The 19396-nt window shown below is 37.7% G+C and overlaps 1 long non-coding RNA gene across 2 annotated transcripts in view; it reads left to right on the top strand.

Annotated features, from left to right (window-relative positions):
• The window catches only part of LOC308198433, a 211888-nt gene that overhangs the window by 177472 nt on the left and 15020 nt on the right, over positions 1-19396 (top strand). For both annotated transcript variants that reach the window (XR_013953909.1, XR_013953910.1), the window contains 2 exons: positions 17094-17306; positions 19230-19393. This is a non-coding gene — a long non-coding RNA (uncharacterized lncRNA). The remainder of the gene's footprint in view (positions 1-17093; positions 17307-19229; positions 19394-19396) is intronic.

The raw sequence follows: 19396 nt of genomic DNA, 5'->3' as shown, positions 1-19396 counted from the left end.
AAATACTGTGACAGAGTTGTGTACTTCATTGAATTTACTTGAATCTTTCAAAAGCTGAAACATTGGTCCTTCATGGCCACAAATTACAGAAATAAAAGGAATTTTGTTTTTATTATTTTAAATCATTTATTCCAGCTGAAAAAAAACAGCTCTTCTGTTCACACATCACCATCATATTATCTACCCTACCCCTGCATATTTTTCTTTTTGTAGCCATGGTAATTGCAATAGCCAGGGTACATGTGCACCTTTGGTCATTGTTCAGCAAATATCTCAGCGGGTAGCAGAGACAGAAGAGGTTTCCCTGTACAGAAGATTGAGCTTTTATTTTATTTTTTTATTTTATTTTTTTTTTCAGTTATTATATTGTCATGGTTTACAAAAGCACCAAAAGTTTTCAAAGATACCCAAAATCAACTATTCTTTTTTCAAACAGTGCCATGGGAATGACTAGCTGTGACTTAAAAAATATATAAATAAAAAATGATAGAGGTGAGGAGTGAGACGAGATCAAGACCTGCTTTTAGCTTATCATGATGATCTGTGACTGGAAACCTGCATGTCTAATGACAGAATATATGAGCAGCAAGATGCTCATTCCAGTTGCTATCTGAGGTTGCATTTTCTTTCATCAAGCCAGGTCAAACACAGATTACCAGCTGTCTGACACTCCCTTTGCAAATAAGGAATTTTATTCCTTGGATATTTACTTTTACAGTGACTTCTAAGAGCCCCTTGTCAGTCCCAAAATTTGGATTAGAGTCACATTTATAGTAGCTAAAGAGCTTACCTGATGTGTAGGATATACGCTGGATGTTTTCATGGGGATTTATGGTAAAATGAAAATCCAGGTACCACAGAAGCAAGCAGAAAGACCACCACTAATGTCATTAGAAACTGGATTAGACTGTTTATTTTTTTTCCTAGCAAAGAAAAAAAAAGACATTTCTAATGATAACTACAAGGAAAAAATGTATCTAGAATTTAGAAGCACTCTTCCTTTCCTCCCTTCCTCCCTCCCTCCCTTCCTTCCTTCCTCTCCCTGAAAAATGGTGATCATTTGGTGCTTTCAATTTCATCTTTTCAGCTCCTGTATCTGTTCTCTAGTTATCATCCATAGCCAAGTATGAACCAATTTTGGTTGTGTGTGCTCCATATCACTCTGTTATTTGGAAAGATACATTGCTCTGTATTTATATTTAGGCCAAAGAGTTTTCTTACAGTTTTGCAGTGAATCAAAGAGTTTTCTTACACTTTTGCAGTGAACATTATACATAAAAAGACAATGTAGATATGATAAATAGTGCAGTTTGAGGTGATTACAATGGGAAGAAGGGTTTGTATAAATGACCAATATATTTCAAAAAGTCTTCATCTTTTGAAAGTGCAAAGATGACTAATTCCTATACTTGAAATGAAAGAATTCCAGAAATAGAAAAGTTTCATTAGTTCTTCTTCCCTAATCACTCACAACAACCATCATCTGCCTACTTGGAGAGTGGGTGGAGGAAGTGTTCTGAAAGCCCATCAAAATCAATTAAAAGATTTTAATGAATTCAGTAGATATCGAATCATCTGGAGTCAGCACCGAAGGGGGAATGGCAAATATTCTGCAAAACTTAAACTTGCTTTGGAAAGTCCTGAAACAGTCACTACATTACAGAGGCACCAAAATCTTTATCCCATTCAAATCTACTTTAATCCAGTCTTGAACCGCATAGAAGGAAGGCGTCATTACAGTGGATCTCAGTACAATGGTAATAGGGATAATAATACTTTTTTTCCTTATCCTAGCCATCCATTTTCAACTAGGAGTGCAGTGAGGAGAGTCCAGAAGAGGACAAGAATGCCCAAAGTTCATTAAAACATGATAAAAAGAGAGAGAAAAAAATAAATAAATTAGATTCTTATTTCAGAGGAAGAAAATTCAATGAAATTGTTGTGGTGGTCCTAAAATACGAAAGAGTCACTGAAATGACAAAGAAAATAAAATGTGCATTTGTGGATGTGTTGGGAAGCCATGGACTTTTGAATCAAAGTACATCCAGTTCAGACTTCTGGAAAAGATCAGGACTCAGTGGGGGATTGCCAAAGGACATGTAGGATATAATGAGTTAGACAAGCATTTGGCAGGGGAAGGTTACATAAAGCTAGTCCTTCTTTTATGTTATTTTCTTATCCTCAAAATGAAATTGGTTATATCTGATGACTTGGAAGATATTGTCCTTTTGAACATGAATTATTTACCGCTTACCAAACCCCTTCAATTTTAAGCACTTCTCATTTATGATTCTCATGTTCATCTACTATACTCAGTTCCACGAGAGCTTGTATATTGCAAGTGATCTGAATCCTTATTAACTCAAAGTGATATTTACCTATTTGTACATATCTCCTTTTATTAAGTATTCCTCCTGCAAACTTTCATGACCCTTGTGTTGCTGAGCTTTTTTGGTAGTGGGTTGTGGATTTGGTCGTATTGCTGTTCAGCGCAGGCTGTTGACCTTGTTTTATAACTTTATGCCCCAAACATTCTTTTAAAATTGTAAAGTAATTCCAATTTAATTTCATACACATTATTGTCTTTGGCTACTAAGTACCAGACAAAGTAAGATTAATCCTCTTTAAGGAAGAAAGAAAAAGAAAAAAAGAAAAAAAAAAAAAAGCTCTTGAAACTATTATCTTGAAGCTACCGTGCCTATTTTTTCCCAAACTCTTGCATTATGCAGGCTCAAAAATATTACAATAACTAATGTTTCCTAACAGGAATGTACTGTGTTTAATGCATAAAATTATCACAGTAACAAGATAGCAAAATTAATTTTATTTTCGTCAGTATCTTACATATTACTAGATATTTTAGAACTACCGTGCATATGATTTATTCTGAATTCATGTTTTTAATGTTTTACACAGACCTTTGGCTCAGATCCTCCAAAGCACAAATTTGAAACCAATAGTAAGTTAGGTAAAGTTAGGATCTTCATTGATCTGAAGCTATACCCTAATTGACAAGTCAGTTAGGCATCAGTTTAAATCCATTCTTTTTAAGCAAAACATTTCATCTTGGCTTTTGGCAAAAATTCAAAGTTAAGCATAAATGTAGTTAATGAGTCTTCAAGCATATTATAGAGTGTTTCTCTAAGTAGGTTAATTAAGCCCTGGTAATGAACAAGACCATCCTGATGGTAAATATTGTATTTAAACTTAAGTATTTCTATGTTTTTGGCATTTCTTTCTTTCCTTTTGCATGTGTACACATCTGCTGACAGTATTAAAACACAGGGATGGGCAAAAATCATATATTTCACTTCCTTTTTTTTTTTTTTTTGTGAAGGGAATTCCCTGAGCATTCACAGGCTCTCAGCCGGGATTGCCGTTTGATACTGCCTTGAAAATGAGGGTCCTGGTCTCACAGTAGAGTCCCCAGCACTGTCTCACTGCTGAGGAAAGTCTCTAAAACCATAATTGGAAATAGGATTGTTTTTACAGATCCGCTACTAGGTATTAATTCAGCACAGAGGTCAAAGAATGTACTAAATGTAATGTTGAACAGGAGCAAGTATCTGTCATAAAAAAAATGAAAAAGGAATACCAAAGGGACAAAGATGAAGAAGCAGCCATTTTTCCATTTCAATTTATTAATGTTACAAGTCTTCAGAGGGCAGTATATATATCACCAAGCACTGCTTCAGAAATGTAATACTGACTGCTTGGAAGCAAACTCTCCATGTGGGTGTGATCTGATACCTAGCCAATGTGTTTATAGCGTCAAAGTTTGTCAGGGTCCAGTGGGCTAAAAAGGTTTTGGTGCATGCTTCAATTTTGTTGAGGAGAAGGAGGGTGATTTTTTTTGTGAGTTATTTATCTGTAATACTGGAGTGGAAAGGTTCAGAAATAGCCTGCAAAAGTCTTCCATGTAAAGCAAACCTGATGTGAACAGGAGACTCAGGACAGCTATTCTTGGATTTGTAGACATGGAAAGGATTAGGATATGATTCAAATAATGTCAACAAATACAAGACAAAAAGATTTCTGAAAGTAGACAGATGTTTTTTATCAGAAAACAGTATGTGATGGAAGGAAGTTGAAGACAATTGAATCCCGAGGACAGGACACCCATTTTAGACACAATGTATTTTAATTGTTGGAGTAATTCATCTAGGGATATGATGAATTCTCCATCCTTGGAAATCAAAGACTGGAAACCTTTTGAAAAGTAGGTTAAATCAGAATCATAGCTTTGATGTAGAAATTGCTAGACAGAGTTATTTAGCGTGTACTATGGAGGAAATGATCAGCTTACACCTCAGTCTATAAAAATGGTTAATCTGCATAGCTAATTTTCATAATAATTTAGTTTTATTAACATATAAACTATCAGACTGTTATCTAGAATACTTTTACATTAGCCTTTTTAATGGTACATCTCTCTCTGTGGCATAGCCTCATGTTCACGTCAGGTTCAAGTTTTACTTTATATTCAAGAAGAAATAAGAAATGCATTTTTAATTAATTTGCTTATCTAAGTAAAAGCACCTGCTTATGGGAGTTAGGTCTCTGAGAAAGAAAGTTCTGTTTCTTGATACGACATTTCAGAGGTTGAAATCTGATTTACACCTACCAGGAGTTCAGCCCAGCAGTGACATGCTCTCACTTCAGATTTCCTAAACCTGGCAACTCAACAGCTAAGAATCACCATAGACAAATGAGCCAAAATTTGGTCAGGCAGGCCATTTCCCTTGGGAAGCATCACACTGAAAGTCCCTACTTTCTTCACTCTGCATATTTTTTCATAACAAGATATCACTTGTACTGCTGTGACAGATGCTGCCAAAATTGCTGTTTGTGCTAAGTATAATAAATTCTATCCAACTCATAGTGCTCTGGGACCTGTCACTAAGGTACTAAAAAATTCCTTAGGAGGGTATTTTGTATGTGAGAGAAGGTGGGATTTATCAGAGACCAAGCAACCAAATGAAAATAAAATGTGTGACTTAAGCAAAGTAATAACAGGAGAATTTCAAAATACCATAGTTATCTCCTTTATTGACTGCAGGCATGGGAAACAGAAATACTGACCTTGCAGGATGATCCTTTCAGCTCTACTGGAGGCCAAATTCCAGTGTAAAATATATCCTCATTTTAGAAGTGAATTTTTAAATCCATTTTATTATGAACAGCACTGTTGTGACTGACCTTGAAATCTTTGCTTTTGTGTATTTTGTGTAAACTTTCTCTGAAACATGCTGCCATTTTTTTTTTTTTTTTTTTTTTTTTTTTGCCTCCCCAGTCTCTGGAGGTGGGATGTATGATTGCTAGTTTTCATCATTATTATTTATTCTGCAGTGAGTCTATTGTGTGATTACATCTACCAGTACCAGTACCTATTACCATCTACAACCCAAACAGGATTACTGGGTGAGACAGGCCTTTGGAGAAACCTCCTTCAGTTACTCGTCTTAAATCACACTGGGTCAGTTCCAAAACTAACCCACAACCATTTATGTGCTGCATCCTAAGAGAAAGGGCAGTCAAAAACACAACAGTTTCTACATGAAACAGAAATGATGGCACTATCATCTTTACTTCAAACTCTTTTCAGGCTCCTGTGATCCTTGCAGAGATGTGACATATTGGTATGGTCTCTAGTAAGTGCTGATAACACCTTGCTTTTGGTACAAGGATGCCACTGGGAAATCTCAGAGATAAGCAGCAGTTAAACCCAGGCTGCTTATTTAAGGGTCACGTGTGTTAGGTGTATTATCCACAGCCACTTGGGCATATAAGCTTTGCCTGTGATTGCTACCTACGTCAGTACTACATAAAAGATAGAATTCCCAGCTTTGAGTATGTTACCAACCAGTGCAGTGGGGGAGAAAAAAAAAAAAAAAAGATTCAGAGTTTGATCCGCTGCAATCCATTACAGCTCTTGAATCGCTTGCCAGCATCGCATGTGTGCCAGCAAAGAGGCTCATGCAGGCTGCTGATCCTGACTGTGCCGCCAGGCTCTGCCCAGCAGGTGATGGTGCACCCACCCCAGCCGGGGGTATGGCTTCGGCTGGCACAGCGCAGTGCCCTACAGAGAGTATCCTGTGACCTTTAGGTTAAATGTAAGGCTAATTTACACCTGGAAAGGGCTGTTTGAGCCTGTTAAAAGGCTAACACACATACTCTAGCATACTTTAGCTGTCAGCTGTGCTTATTCAGTCTCATACCAGCCCTAGGTTTCAGTGACATAAAGCATTCAGCAAATAAAATGCTAATGTGGAAAGAAGAGTTCTCTATGAATCTATCTATAGCTTCTCTAGCATTGCTAGTACTGGAAAGCTCAGTGCATTCAACATCTGAGTGTCATATAAGGCATTAGAGTTAGTGAGCAAAACAATTGCTATCCACAGTCACACACCACATGTACTGCGAGCGTACATTCCCTGTGGCAAGGACCTTGTGTACTTTTGTTTTCTACCACACCAGATGCACACACGGTTCTTGATAAATATTTAAATAACAACACAAGCAGTAGCTCCGCTTTGATTTCATACAAGGCACGCTTGTTCCACCAGATATTTTCAGGGACGAGAAGCATATAAGGATGCTTGTTGTTCTGTGCGATAGCAGCAGGGTTTTGTTTGGTTATGTGTGCATGAATAGCCTAAGGAGTTCGCAAATGTATTTGATTTGCATTGAGTGAAGAACCTTAGAAACCGCTGTGATGAACAATGAGAAGAAGTACAAATTAGTATAGCAAGCAATTAGTTGGTGTGTAGCTCTCTTATTAAAGCAACAACATATTGTCCTTCAAAACTAGATGGCCTTATTTAGTTTCCATATGATGGTGAATGCATGATCCGAGATCAGAAATTGGACGTAAGAACATTTTGTTGGTTGCAACCTGCAGCTGCCAGGTCCACAGCATCCATTTTTCATCCCAGAAAGGATTTTAACCATGTTTTTTTTTGGCAGCCAGGCCTACCTCCTGGTGCTATGAAGACATCTGCATACAGTCTGCATTTGCTTGATTTATTCACAAACATCTGGATGGCTGACACACTTCTATCTCTCATTCCAGGATGAGGTGTAGACAATCCATTTTCCCAGTGGGAAATTAAAGATAACTCTAGCCCAGCCTCCAGAGTATTTATTTACAAGTATTTATTGACTGTTCTCTTTGGCCTTTCTGAAGCTGACTAATGATTAAATAGGGACCTCTAACACATCCTTGGAAACGCTGATTGAAAATGGTGGATCAGCGATTATATTGAACATGGATTAAAAAAAGTAGTCATATATCACCGGGGTTTAATCTCTTTTATAGCAAGCAGAGCATATTGATCAGAATCAAAATGCTTAAAGATAGGTACACCTTAAATGACAGTATTGGCACCTAGACATGCATCAATAAGGCTATTTTAATGTGTCTTATATTATTCTGTCTAAATTATTTCACTGGCTCTTCTATCATCCTTCTAAAAACCCATTGATTTCTTATTTTCTGTTATTGTTGTTTTATGCCAGGATGCTCTTTGTTGTATTTGCAATGATGTTGCAGTTTTCTGATGCTGTTGGAACCTCACTGAAATTGTTATTTGTTAAGTTACAATTCCTGGGAATAAATGCATAGTAGACCTAATTTACTAATTATCTAATATCTTTTTGTTTTCAGTCATTGTGTCTTTAGATCTGTGGTGCAATTGACAAAGAAGTCTTAACTGGATGTTCCAAATTATTCTTACATTGCAAAAACAAAACATAATAATAATAATAATAATAATAATAATAATAATAAAGTCAAGGATGCTTCTTCCTGTTTTTAGAGCAATGAGGGAGAAAAAAAAGTCATTTCTTGCTATTTTCTATATTCTTTAATTTTTTCTTGGTGAATAACTTGGTTTAAAAGGTAAAGACTTTACATTTTCTTTCTTATCGCTCTTTGCTCTGACTAACATCAAGAAAATGGTAGGAGAACATTATTTTGGCTAAGTTTCAAGCAGCCATGAATGTTAACTAAGTATAAATGCAAAGGGGCTATTTCTGTAGATCGTCACCTGCAATACAAGACAATCCAACTATTGGAAAGGACAACAACCAATTTTGTGCTGTGCATGTTCCTTTTCTTCAGAGTAAAAGGGCTTACAAATGTTATCAAAATTTCAGTCTCTGAAAAATGTCTCCAAGGCATCACACAGTAGCTGGAAAAGTACTGAAATTCTCTGTTGTGACTGTATGAGCAACAACTTCTTGCCCCTCAGGGTCATTCATAGTAGAAATGGGCTGGCTGAGTAGACAGTTTATCTATTTGTTGGCATATTTATAGATATGACATATTTAATAGATCCATTTAATAGATCAATTTCATAACAAAAGCTAGCCCATTGTATGTTTTTTTGTTTTTTGATGTTGTTTTTTGTTGTTGTTTGGTTGGTTTTGGGTGTTGGTCAGATGGTGAAAAACAGAACTGTTCTCTCATTTGGTTTGTTTCATTTGACAGTCCATTTGTAGATCAGTCTTCAAAGTAATCATGTCCAGATCTTAAGGAATGTACCCTGCAAATACAGTTCTTAATAGCTAGTTTATGATAGTCTGCTTGACTACATAGAAAAACATCTTTTGCACATAGGCTACATTGCTAAGTTTCTATACAATTATGTGAAGGGACTATGCATTACTGATATTGTAGTAAAAGCTTGAAGAAGAAAAAACTTCCCAGCTCTTGCATTTTTAGGATGAGAAGGGTGGTTCACAGTTCACCATTTAATACTCAAATAACTGGAATCTTCTGTTTTTTCTTTTCCTCTCTGGGACACTTGCAGCTGGTTGTAGATATAAACTGCTGTTTATTAGGCTGATATTACAATTGGTTTGCTAATTCTTCATTAGATCAGACAGTAATTTGTTTGCATTGTGACAGGATGGCAACGAGCTGATGTGACATGTATGATGTTATATCTTACAGAAAACTAGAACTCTTTGGATGTGAATTAAGTTCCAGTGTCACTTACAATCTGTTCCAGAGCTGCTTTCTTTGGAGAGAAAAAAGAGTATTCACACTTCTACCGTCTGTGCCATGTAACTGAATTTACGTAGAATACTTCAGGTCATTTGAAACAAGCATTTTGGCAGTCAGGAACATATGTTCCTTAAATAGTCCATCAAAGTCAGAATGCTAACATGACTTGCTGTTTGCTGCTGCTGTTGTTTTTTCCTGAAAATCACCCTTTCATACAGACTCTGACAATTCTGATGAAATTGGAGGGAAGCACAGATCCTGTACCAAGCCTGATTTTAATCCATGTTCCTTTAATCTGTGAGACAAATCATACTACACTCTTAAGTACTGTTTTCTAAATTAAACATTTGCCAAGATGCTCTACTAAGGTACTCCATGATGGTAAATGGATGACATGAAAATCTCTGGGATTGCCATTGTAATAGGATAAACTGTTTTACATGTCATCCGTAAAGACATTAATGCATTACATTTTGTATTGGATTCACCCATGAGCACTCAATTATTTGCACTGTAGGTTATCTTTTTTTTTTTTGTCATGTGTTGTCTATTAATATAACCTCTTGCCTCTTGTTATGGCTACAAAGCTAACAAGGCCATAAACTAGTAAGAGGCACTCACTTTCCATACTCGTGACACTCCATCAACACAAATCACTGTAGGCTGTATGAACATGCCTCTAAAGCCAGACCTGACATCAGTCTATCCTCACTATTTGCTTTCTCTGGGTCACTCTGGACATGTCAGCAGGGGTTTTCTGGTTTTCTGAACTAGACGGCCTCAGCTATCACCTGTTAGAGTGTTCCCATGCTAACATAGCCCTGTCACTGCTGGTCCAACAGAGAAGAACCTTTATATTCTGCAGTTTGATCTCCTTTGAGCAGTTTTATTCAATGTACTATACTCCTCAGCTGTGGTCTGACTTGTGTCACCAGCAGCCCTTCTCCTCAAAATACTGTTATCAATGTGGGAATACTACACAAGTATTGTTATCACTGCTCTGTACAAGTACATCAAGATTTTCAATCTATATATGCTCTTGCTTAGGCAGATTTTGAAAGCTTTAAGTCTTATCAGAAGATATGGACCATGGGCGCTGGACTGTTTTCTATATATATGAAGAAATACCCTCAAATTCTTCCAGGGGAGGTTTAGACCTCCCCTGGAAGGGGGTATCAAGAAGAATTTCTTCATGGAAAAGGTAGTTAGGCGTTGGTACAGGCTGCCCAGGGAAGTGGTATAGTTGCAATCCCTGGAGGTATTTAAGGGACTTGCAGATGTGGCACTTAGGGACATGGTTTAGTGGTGGGCTTGGTAGTGTTAGGTGAATGGTTCGACTTGATGATCTTAAGGATCTTTTCCAACCTAAATGATTCTATGATCCTGTGATACTCTGTCCACTGTCTTGGCAAAGAATTCAAGAGTAGTTAAGGACAATTCCTATGAACTGGAGACAATTGAACTCTGGGGAAAGGCTCCTAGTGCATTAACCTTTGGATCGGATCCCTACTTAAGCCTAGCTGAAGAAATGATCACCAAAGCTTTTCTGCTGTCAAAATGCATTGAGGATCATTTGTCACGTTGCTATCCTCTGTAGGTTTTGTTCAAAAGGAAAAAAAAATCAGTCTGTCTAAATTGTCCTTGAGGAGAAGCTTGAAGACAGACTTCAGCCATTTAGTTAGGAAGTGGATGAAAGATTCGTATTTATCAAGACAGCTCACAGTATTAGTTATTCTCTACTACTTGAAGATGTAGACTAAGTAGTCAAAGATTTTAAGGTCCAAAGAAGTTATTTTGACCCCACCTTTCTTATAATACAGGTGATATAGTCATCTACATGTTTACCATGACAACTATTTCTTGAGCTTCGCAGGTGTGGATTTGTCGGAATGGGAGATAAGAGGAAAGTAAACTCTTTCTAACCTTCTTAGCCCTATTATAAGAACAACAGATGTGAGTGTCTTCCTCTGTCACATGAGTACTTCATTTACTTATGAAGGTTTTCACTGCCTGTGGCTATCCAGTCCTCTGTGTTTCACTTTACGTTCTTGTATATCTTCCATTTCTGCAAATGGGAAGAAATCAAAATGCGTGGTGACTCTATAAAATTTGCATACTATACATACTATAATTTCTCCAAACATGACATATTGTCAGCATGTGTAAGTTATCTATTTGCAAAAGGTGTGAGATGAGTTCCAGAGCAGTCTACATTGCTAGGAAATAACTCCCTCTTTGAACACACCAGCTGCCTCCCTTTTTCACTGGGGTGTTTGCATCATGACACCACCTGACATCATTTGCCCTGGAGGCTCCAGGAAGGAATAGAAAGGTTGCCATGTTAATTAGAGAAGAGCGATAAAACCTGATGTTTTATTTATTTTCTTGAAGAGGGATTTGTGTATCTTATCCTGTTTTATGGTAATATTTTTATGATGAATTTTTTGAAGTTTAGTTCAGAATCAGTTCCCCTGAGGAACAAGTACTACGGCAAATTGCAGAGACCTTCAGTGCTTGAGATTTCTCATTAAAATTAACCCACCCCTGACTGCAGTTAACAAAGAGTCATCGTATCCTTAAAAACTTTTCTCCTGATGAAGACATAGGTATATTCAAACATATAAACTATGTAAGCATTTATCTTTAAACGATTACACTGTGATTAAAACCACTAGTTTAGAAACACTGCAAATACCTGAAGGTTGCAGCAATTTATGACAAGAAAGGAACAAGAAGGCAAAAAGCATGGAGTTATCCAGGTCTATTGTATATTGATTCATGATCTGAACACTTTCGTGGATCTGGGCATATGGTGGATCCTTTGCCTGGTAGGAATAGAAAGCAAGCATCACCATTCATGCAAAGTGGACCTTGGAGTAACTGAGTATTGGCAAGACTCATGGAGTCTGGTGTCGCACTGCTACAATTACAAGGACTTATCATGTTTGAATGGGGTCAGGAGAGATCTGGGCATAAGAGTGTCCTGAAGCAATGAAACAAACACAGGTCTCCTCTTGGAACAGAGCTAGACTTGGCCTAGAGGGGCCTAGTAAGTCAGGAATGAAGACAAAGAACAGTTATGTTTTCCTTGGCCTCAGATTTGCCATAGTTCAAGCTTAGGATTCAGAGGCACACGCTAAGTTGTCAGATATAATGAAACTTTTGTTGGAAATTGAAGTTTTCATAGCTTTCTTATGATCCAGAGGAATCAATGGGTTCAAAATCAAAAGGTAAAGACCTGGCTTTTATAGGCATTTTGGTTTAAATATCTATTTGGTCTAAATAACTTGAATAAACCAATCACAGCTGCAGCCTTGCTATTTGTATTATAGAAATCCCTAAAATATCCAGCCATGAATGAGGTCCCATTTTTCTAGATACTTTGTATAATTCAATAAGAGGAGATGCCTTCCATAAACATTTATAATCCAAAAGAGAGTTTAGGTGAGGAAAATAAATAAAATAAATAAACAAAATACCCAATAAGAGAAAGACCGTTTAGTGCAGACTAACTTTAGGCATATGTTACAATCAATTGCCCTTCAACAAGCCACTTAAGTATTTGTCTCACTGGATTTAATGATTAGCTCATCATCTATTTGGGGCAAACACAGTGTTTTACACTTGTATAAACTGTTTACCTCAGCAGGATTCTGGTTCTTGATTGTGGCTACTTGAAGCAATTGCAGTATGAATGACAACAATAATCCTAATGAGTCTCATTAACAAGGGTCACACGCTGCAGAAAAAAACTCTGAAAAGCATCTTTCTTTTCCAATTGTTTTGTACAATTTCTTGTGTTTTTCCTGAAAAACTCCTGTGTTTACCTTTGAGCTCTTTGCTCTGGCTGTGATTTTAAGTGTCTGTTTTTATGCAAATTGCAGATTATTGACAATTTTTCAGTGTTTGTCTTATGCTGATTGCATTAGCAGCGTGCCTTCTGTATTTGCAGTCTTACTGCTAATAATGTTACAGATCATATAATGATGCTAATAAGGAAAGCAACTGTGTCACTTTCATTGTCTATAACACCAATGTGCATGGATGAATAGAAGCTGCTGTGATAATTTTGGAAGGGCTCAACAGCCCATCATGTGTGGCAGCTTTTTGCGATAGTCTAGCACTCTTCCATTGTCTAGCACTAAGTCCATTGCTTACTGAGAAAAAAAGAATGAATTTCCTCAGGGTCTATCTTTAGATTCTATTAAACCTATTATTTGGATAGAAGAAAATTAGTCAGTACAAAGAAAATGGTACAAAGACACAGTTTTTGCTCTAATTGTCACAGATTTGAACAGTGTGTTCTTGCCAAAAAAAATTAAATGCATCACTTTACAAAGCTGTTTATGCAGCATGTGAATTATTTGGAATAAGTTTCGTTATGGTGATTAATATGCATGACACTGCATCACAATATGAAACCTATCAAGCCTAGATTGTTTATTTTATTGTTGTTGTTCGTTTGATGGTATGCAATTTAAGAGCAAAACCACCCCCTCTCAATAAGATTTCAGTGTCTTTTCATAGGCTCAATCTCAGTTCATATATCCAAGATGTGATCATGTTTTTGAAATGTTTATATGCATAACAAAATTTATATGCATAACACCTTTGTTACATACATTTCATAAAGAGCAGTTGGGTTTATAGTACACATGGAAACTAATTTTCTCATAGTTAGACTTCTGAGCTTTGTACAAGTTTAACACTACAAAGTTTCCTTTAAAGACCTTCAATTAACGCTGGCTCAGGACATGTACTCGTAGAGCTGTGACTCGCGTTCCCATCTGAATAACCCTTACTCCAAATGAAAGGCAAATTGAGTTGGAACTGACTGGTTTTACTTCTTTTTTTTTTTTTTTCTAAAAACTTTGCAATGCTGTGAATTTTATGAAAACCTTGGCACTGATGCATATATGCAGCCTTTTGAGAAACTAGGCAAGAATCCAGCGTATGCTGTAAAGCATAAAAAACAGGGAGTTTCTGGTTGCTTTAGGTTTCATTTTGAATATTTCTGTGCATTTTTGGTGAAAAATATCTCAATAGAACTACACCATGAAAAACTTCCTGTCAGTCTTAATTTCCCTAGATCTAATCTAGCTAGACTTCACTGAAGCTTTGTCATATCTTACTGTAAGTGAAATCATTAATTAAGATGAAAAAAAAATAAAAATATTAAAAGGACTGTAAGGTGCATAAGAAACTGGAATGCAAGGAAGGAAAAATATTAGGCTGAGGTGAGCTGATATCCTCAAACTCCCATCTTGTTTAATACTTTCTATTGCACTAGTCGTTATGACTAACAGGGTAAATAATGCTTTTGAAACGTGTTAACATTTCAAAGGTAGAAAGGATGCCAATAAAGAAGGAGGATCCAAGTACTAAAGAGAATTTGCTGAGTGACCTTGAGGTCCTGGAGTAATGGAAACAGAAGGTCATGCATGCCAGAACTAATACAAAATATTGAGCACTGTCAATATTTAGCACTAGGAGGGAAGGAAAATGACCTGAGTGTTTTGATCAAGCTTGGTATGACTATGTAATACCTATAGAAAGAAGCAAATATGGCATTAACATATCATAGGCAAAGTATTTGAAATAGAAAGAACAAAGCCTTAGCAATCCTGTGTAAAGCCTGTACAGTACTTATTTTTATTCCCTATATATTTCTGTTCATCTGTACTAAAGAAGAATTAATTCAAATGGAAACGTATACAGAGAACAGCTGAGGAACTGGAAACCTTCTCATGTAGAAGAATGAAAGATTTTGGCTTTTTTCACCTAATAAGCTCAAGACTATGACTTCTTTCTGTAAATTCCTCAGGAGATGGACCCTGCACGAAGGATATGAAATAAAGGACAAGGTGGACAAAGAAGTGTGTATAAATGAATTCAGGATGGAAATCAGAATAAAAACACTCATTTTTGGAGTTATGATAGTGGGTCTTGTACTGAATGATGAGAAACCTGCCCATGTAAACATAGATAAACACAGAGCTACGTTAATGGAGGGAATTACTCAAGATAGCAACTGCTGCTGGGACTTTGACAGCCTGTGATAGACCTGATGGCTCAGCTGAATCCTGTCTAGCCTTATGCATGTCTCTCTCCTTAGCTGAGTGTCATGCTGTGAATATGACTTGCTCTTGTAGACTTTCACATCAACAATCAAAGTGAGATGTGAAAACGGATACTTATATTATAGACTCACACCTTCTAAAATTTTGTACTTCAAAAGTAAATCAGAAGAGATAGAGAAAACTCCAAGTTTCTCTATATATTATAAGTCTAGTTGACAGGGAAAACTATAAGTTACAGAGAAATTATAAATATGTGTTTTTGTTTTATTTTGTTTTGTTTTTGTCAAGTGAGTAGATTTTTGCCGAAAAAAAATAAAAAATAAAATAAATAAACATCTAATTCTGCTATAGGCCAAAAGACATTGAAGTTACTCAATACACACACAGAAATGAGAGAACTGGCACTGCCTAATATATTCTTGTCTATAAATGATGCCCCATCTTTCAGGGCTGTAGTGTCCTTTAGGTCACTGTGTGTTCAAATGGGGAAGATCACACTGCATGGTAGTAGAGGTGTAAGGAGTGGTGAGCTGTATTTCTTTTCCTCTACAGCACAGTTAAACTCTGGCACATGTCCACCAACATGCAAGAAAGGTGAGTTGCCAGAGTGTTGTGACTCAGTAGAAATATCTAGTGTCAAATCTTGTAAGTCTAAATAATACAGAACATATTAGAGGCTAATAAACAGCCATTAACCACCCAGCTTTCAGATTTACCAATTACCACACTCTTCTAGGCCATGGACCTGCTTGCTGTTGCTGACAGCATTGCATTAATGAATCTCAAGTCGTAACCTCCTTGAATTCATGAATAACAATTTGACTCCATGTAACTTGATTACTATGAAATGGAAATTTTAGTTGAGTCTAAACATTGGTTATGAGGTTGAGATGGGAGAAAGACAACCCTATTCCATCACTGGTAATTTAAACTCATATAAAACCAAGCACCTGTCACAGTGATAAATGGGTTTTCTTGTTATCTTGCTGTCGGTATCATTTCCCAGTCAGATTCTGATCAAACACCCAGACAACACTGTGGAAACTAAGGTACAATTGTCTTCATTTTATTTTTCTTCCAGGGAAATAGGTAAAGGTCACAAGATGCTTATAAACATGATTGATTTCATTTTCTTTAAGTCATTCCCAGAACACAGATTAATTTGCTTGTATATGCAAATGTAAGATTTTATAGTCATCATAGAAGAGAGCAACTTTCATTGCTTACTGTCTCCAAGCTTAAGGCACAGCCATCTCAAATAAGGAGGTGTCACAATGGGTTACATCTTTCAAGTTCCTTTTCAAAGGATAGGGTGAAAATACACCAATTTTTGAACTGTTTTGCTTTAGATCAATGCCTCAAAATTTTGAGGGTGTCTTCAGCAACTATAATATGAACAAGTTCCTTTCTTACTATGCCAATGTGTCTTGTGTCCAGTTGTGCTGTATTTTTTTCTAGACTTGAATATTCTTAAAAATTACTCTTTAGTTTAAACCTTTGGGTTCTAGGCCTTGCTGTGTATCAGAAGTAGAAAAGATTGAGAAAGGAAGAAACAAAAAATAAAATTAAAATAAAACATTAAACTTGGAAGAATTGTCTGTCCCGCAATAAACAAGATGTCTGAATAGACAATCACTGTGACCATTTCTGAATGTAGAAGCTATGCACAAGCTGTCACTTGGTATCAGTATGAATGAAGAGAACTGTTTCTCATCCTGACCTATCTGACAGATTTAACATTAGCTCTATAACACTACAACGTATTTTCATTCTTTTATAGCTTTGGTGCCATACATTCAACATGATTGTAGTGAACTTTCATTCTCTTTTGCTGGACTTTGGACATAAAATATAAATTTGAATGTTATGGATTTTATTATCAGTGTCACAGAATAACTTGTGAACATAGATTGAACTCTCCAGAGATTACAATAGTACTGCTGCTTTCTTTTAAGATGTAGCTGAAGAAGGAGATGTTAATGATGATTTCCTCTCTTTTACAGAAAATCTGAAGTAAGCAGAACACTCAGATTCTTTCAATCCCTGCCTCTACCGGATGCTGTTCCACACTTCTCTCCATAGAGTCTGAAACATGTAGCAGTCTATGGTCTGATCTTCCCCTTCTGAAGCTGTATCCTTGTAAAGGAAAATACTTATATTAATGGATCATACAACAGGAGGTGAGAGAGAGAGGGATCCTCTATGTGAATTAACAGGTCTGTATCCTTCTGGGAGAAAGGAAAGATGGTTTTAGAAGATACTTTAACAATTGGTTCTGTATTTTAACTGGTGGTAAAAGAAATAACTGTTGTGAGAGAAGAGAATAGAGATGCTCTTTTAAAAGGGGCAAGAGGGTTGTTTGTGTACTGCCAATAAAGTAATTCAACAGTCTGAACCTTTCCTCAGGACACTTTTCTCTGGAGGGGCAGAGCCCAAACTTGATGGAGTGCAGCCAGCCCTCACCACTTTCTGTCCTTGTCTTCCAACAACAGACACCAGAGTAGTTTGCAGTAGTTTGCGTGAGCAGGAGGCAACTGGAGAAAAGTCAGAAGAGGAGACGGGGATGTGCAGACATAACACAATAACTGTCAAAATATTTCCCTGTAGAACTTCTCCAAGAGATGGGAATTTGAGTTGTGCCAAAGATAGAGAATTGAAGCCATTTCTTGAGTGAACCCTCATCTGCTAAGTTGCTGTATGTACAGGGCAAGTAGGAGATACCTCCCCATCCACATAGGCTTGGAAAGAAAGGAATGAGAAGTGCTAAGCTCTTTGAAAAAAAAGAGCCTCTAAGCCAGCCTTTCAGGAGCATGTTTCAGGTTTCAGTCCGACAGCAAGTGGATAAAAGATGTCTTTTTCTTCTGTCATATTTCCTACCTATTAGGTCTAAGCTGTTCCTTCTCAATGTGCTTTGCCTGCTTTGGATCCCATTCAAGCATCTGAATTTTCCTCTAGTTCTGGACAGGGTTTCAAGACCAGATTTCTACTGCATAGATATTATAGCACTACTCAGAATCACAGAATCGTCTAGGTTGGAAGAGACCTCCAAGATCATCTAGTCCAAACTCAGCCCTAACACTAACAAGTCCTACACTAAACCATATTGCTAAGCTCTACATCTAAATGTCTTTTAAAGACCTCCAGGGATGGTGACTCAACCACCTCCCTGGGCAGTCCATTCCAATGCCTAACAACCCTTTCGGTAAAGAAGTACTTCCTAACATCCAACCTAAAACTCCCCTGGTGCAACTTTAGCCCATTCCCCCTCGTCCTGTCACCAGGCACGTAGGAGAACAGACCAACCCCCACCTCTTTACAGCCTCCTTTAAGGTAACTGTAGAGAGCGATGAGGTTGCCCCTGAGCCTCCTCTTCTCCAAGCTGAACAAGCCCAGCTCCCTCAGCCGCTCCTCATAAGACTTGTTCTCCAGACCCCTCACCAGCTTGGTCGCCCTTCTCTGGACTCGCTCGAGCACGTCCATGTCCTTCCTGTAGCGAGGGGCCCAAAACTGAACACAGTACTCGAGGTGCGGCCTCACCAGAGCCGAGTACAGGGGCACAATCACTTCCCTAGACTTGCTGGCCACACTGTTTCTTATGCAAGCCAGGATGCTGTTGGCCTTCTTGGCCACCTGGGCACACTGCTGGCTCATATTCAGCTGCCTATCAACCAGTACTCCCAGGTCCTTCTCCGCCAGGCAGCTTTCCAACCACTCATCTCCCAGCCTGTAGCGCTGCTTGGGGTTGTTACGCCCCAGGTGCAGGACCCGGCACTTGGCCTTGTTGAACTTCATACAGTTGACCTCAGCCCATTGCTCCAGCCTATCCAGATCCTCCTGCAGAGCCTTCCTTCCCTCGAGCAGATCGACACACGCACCTAACTTGGTGTCATCTGCAAACTTACTGAGGGTGCACTCGATCCCCTCATCCAGGTCATCGATAAAGATATTAAAGAGGACCGGCCCCAGCACTGAGCCCTGGGGGACTCCACTAGTAACCGGCCTCCAACTGGATAGAAGCAAAAAAATACTCATTAGGTTGTTAATGAGATCTTTTACTTATGTAGGACCTATGGGATTTATGAGGTTGTGTAAGGCAACACAAAGAATAAAATATATTATGCTGTTACCTATTTCCTCAGGTTACCCTTTCTTTCGTGTCAATGCCCAGGCAAGACAGTCCATAATAAATGTGACTCTTTGGGATGCAGAAATGGAACTTGGCTGGAAATGTGTGAAGTTTTGCTTTTAGTTAAGTTGAATGTCATCCTCTCTTTGAAGAAGACAAAGAAGACAAGGAAGGAAAGTA

Source organism: Anser brachyrhynchus (assembly GCF_964034855.1).
Source record: "Anser brachyrhynchus genome assembly, chromosome: 7".
NCBI lineage: Eukaryota > Metazoa > Chordata > Aves > Anseriformes > Anatidae > Anser > Anser brachyrhynchus.
This window is presented reverse-complemented; position numbering and strand designations above follow the sequence as displayed.